The sequence below is a fragment of the Notothenia rossii genome (genome assembly GCF_949606895.1).
Source record: "Notothenia rossii genome assembly, chromosome: 5".
NCBI lineage: Eukaryota > Metazoa > Chordata > Actinopteri > Perciformes > Nototheniidae > Notothenia > Notothenia rossii.
Window position 1 is genome coordinate 93,600,062 of NC_136903.1, and position 3,733 is coordinate 93,603,794.

The 3,733-nt window shown below is 41.9% G+C and overlaps 1 long non-coding RNA gene across 1 annotated transcript in view; it reads left to right on the top strand.

Annotated features, from left to right (window-relative positions):
* Positions 1-2,458, top strand: part of LOC307040752 — a 3,614-nt gene extending 1,156 nt beyond the window's left edge. The window contains exon 3 of the long non-coding RNA XR_013808593.1: positions 2,385-2,458. This is a non-coding gene — a long non-coding RNA (uncharacterized lncRNA). The remainder of the gene's footprint in view (positions 1-2,384) is intronic.
* The last annotated feature ends 1,275 nt before the right edge of the window (positions 2,459-3,733 follow it).

Here is a 3,733-nt window from a genome sequence, read left to right on the forward strand (position 1 = left end):
TTCCAAACAACTCAACTTTGGTTTCATCTGTCCACAGAATATTTAGCCAGTAGTGCTGTGGAACATCCAGGTGCTCTTTTGCAAACTTCAAACGTGCAGCAATGTTTTTTCTGGACAGCAGTGGCTTCCTCCATTTTATGACCAACTTATGGAAAAATCCAAGTAATTCCAAGGGTTCACAAACTTTTTCTTGCAACTGTATCTATATATATGTAATTTCAATTACACATTTCAAACACAGTATTTTTCACCATAATAAGTTATATTTATTTGGCTTTATGCATTGATGTTGAGAATGTTCCATTCAAAAACGTTATTATTAAAAAGGCATTTACACCATAAAAGATAGTTATTGAGATCTATTGTCAGGAATGTTAGTGTTATATCAAATAGTGAATTCTAGTAAATATTGTGCAGTTAGTATTGGACTACAAGATAGATGCAAGTCTGTACAGAGTTATTTAAAGCACTAATGAGTGGGTTGGGTTCTGGAGGTGTGGTTACAGCAAGTGTGCTTGGTTGGTGGGGCCTGGGCCTGGTGGTGGGGCCCAATGTGATATCTTTTCATGGGGCCCAAAATCCCTGGCGGTGCCCCTGGTGTGAGTATATGCTCCAGAGGGCAGGACCTTTAACACATGTACTACCCAATAGCATTGTGAGGCTGAACTAAAGGACCGTTTGACTATGTCTCTTAAAAAAACAAAACATTTACTGACTTTTTAGGATAGCTTCAAGTAATGTTGTAAAATTACAACCGGGGGCCTTACAGGGTTAAGGGCTATTGTGTGTTGTTATTTACTTTAAGATGTTTATTCTTAACCAATAATTGAATTAAAAAACTCTTATTTAAATGATATGTGTGTGTCTCTGTATTCCTGATAATACAACGAGAGAATGAGCTCACAGGGCTGCTGATCACCATAAGCTAAACAGTCTGTATATTGCATTGCATTTGTAGAAAGTAAGCTTCGTTGATACTTCGCCTGCGGGAATACGAAAAAAAAATAGTTAGATAATACTGAATATTATTTGATCTATTCCACCACGTAATCCCAAATAATGTAGAGGTGTGTTGTAGGTGCCCTAAATAACCCCTTATTTTCTAGTGAGATGTATTTTTATGTTCATATAATAGTGATTTCAATGCCACCCCAAAATTATCACTGGTTCCATCCTGGCCACCCCACTGAACATGTCCTGGCCACCCCACTGAACATGTCCTGGCCACCCCAGTGAACATGTCCTGGCTCCGCCACTGCACACTTGGAGCCAGAGCTGCAGATAGCTCAGAGTTATGTAATAACATGTTCTCTCCCCCATCTGCCCACTCTCTCTCTCATTATCTGTGTTGTTGTTTCACAGAAGCCTCTGTTGGACAGATGAAGTGTGTCCGAGTCTCTTAGATCTGGAGAACACACTTTACACCACTTTCCTGCACAGATTAATATCAATCACTTCCTGTCACCGTGCTTAAAGCAGCAATAGTTTTATACTGAAATATCAAAGTAAAAGCACTTGTTATAGTTTCATCCCCACAGCTTCACTCTCAGAGGAAGCCAGTCCAACATAACATGCTCTTAAAGCGATACTTATTTCATTTATCGCAATAATTCTGCAATAATTAATACTTATATTTCACAGCAGCTTCATCATCATTGCATTGAGGCTTCAAACGGTGTTGAAGCCTCAAAGATGACGTTTCTTTATATGACCCCAACTCGTTTTAGTGTCAGGTCCAAAAACGGTTGAATAGAAGTGCAGGAGGAACAGGGATCTGAACAGGGACCCTTTTCATTGAAAACGTTCTTATTGATCATGTCTCTGTTCAGGACCATTTTGCCCCTGAATCTCACCTTTACCTTTCTTGCCTTTCTTTGACGGAGATGAAAGACCCCCCGGAGGTTTGGGATCACAGTGAATACAGAACATCAGGGGGAAGTGTCTGGCCCAAGGACACCAAGTTATGGGTACTTTTTACTGAAGTACATTTCAAAGCCCGTACTTCTTTACTTTTACTTGAGAAAAGAGGTTTAGTCCGGACTTCTACTTTCACCAGAGTATTTTTAAACACGAGTATCTGTACTTTACTTGAGGAAAGGATGTGTGTACTTTTGCCCTCTCTGAATATACGTGAAGAGCTGAACATCTGTGTGACGTGGCAGCAGCTGTTGTACTTTCTGAATGAAACAAAGCCTCTCCTGAGACAGCTGTTAATATGAATGAAGCTGTTAGCATCACAATCACCCCCTGCTCCTTTAGAACCAGATTCCTCCTCTTCCTCTTCCTCTTCTTCACCTCCCTCTTCTTCACCTCCCTCTGAGAGCATCTGGTCAAACATCCACCTTCAATACTCTAACCCTTCTCCTTTCCCTTTCTCTCACCAGCCTGCATCAAGTCTGTGAGAGGACACACAATGAACAGCGAAGCCACACGCACACAAACACACACACACACACACACGCACACACAAACACACACACACACACAGACACACACACACACACACACACACACACACACACACACACACACACACACTAACACTAACCACCAGAGCCATGTGTTTATGGAGCGGAGGACTCAGAGAGCTAGGACGTGATGAAGGAATCTTTAGAGATGAACAGCAGGGAGAGGAAGGTAAGGAGTATTCTGCTTCACATGAGGAAGACCTACAGGATGAAGAGGGAAATCACTCTGAGAATAACTGGAGTTCCCATTGATTGGATCCACCCCCACATTTAGCTCTTCCTCCTTCGTCTTCATCTCCCTGACAGCTTCAGAGTGTCTGCCTATATTCAAATATTCAAATTTCTTTATTAGGATAAACCCCTTGAGGTGAATCACCTCGTTTTCAAGGGGGTCCCAAGAAAACAAATAACAAACAAGTACAACATACAAACAACATTCACACACATACATCGGAAGAAATAACCAAGAAATTACAAACATTCAGCCTAAGCATACAGCACATGGTAATACATTATAGGCGGTTACATTGAATGCATATCATTGGGTAGAGTAAAGTAGAGTAGCTGTACTATATATACAACATCATAACAATAAAGACTTAGAAATAAAGACTTAGAAATGGGCAATAGGTGGGTCATCTCATGAGGCAAGCAGATGCCTCAACTAGTTTCCATGCTCAGGAAGAATATCGTCTTTCCGATCCCGAAGGCCCGTCCTCCCGTCCTCTCAGCCTGTGACCATGACAACAACAATCTGCTGTCAGATGATCTGACTGAGACACAAGGGTTTTACATCGACTATTCACCTTCGACAGGAGAAGAGGAGGAAGAGCGAGGATACATTGATTTCTGCTGAACACCTGAGAAATGGAAACGGTGGAGTTTTAAAACACATAAATCATCCTGAGCAACATCGGCATCAGGCAGCTATATATAACTGTGGTCACACACACACACACACACACACACACACACACACACACACACACACACACACACACACACACACACACACACACACACTTTGTATTGTATTATTGTATTGTAAGAGAGAGGTTCCAGGTCAACCTGGTCTAACCAGAATGCGTGACTCCACCACGACTCCTTAACGCCACATTGCGTAGTCACAAACTTTGCTACATTTACGTGTCTGCACCACGCAAACAAGCCCAATGTAAAGCGAATGAGGCTCCTTTGTCCGGGTGGCGTCTATCTTTATTCCAACCCAGTTTAGATTTAACCACGCCCACTTCCGCATTACGCAA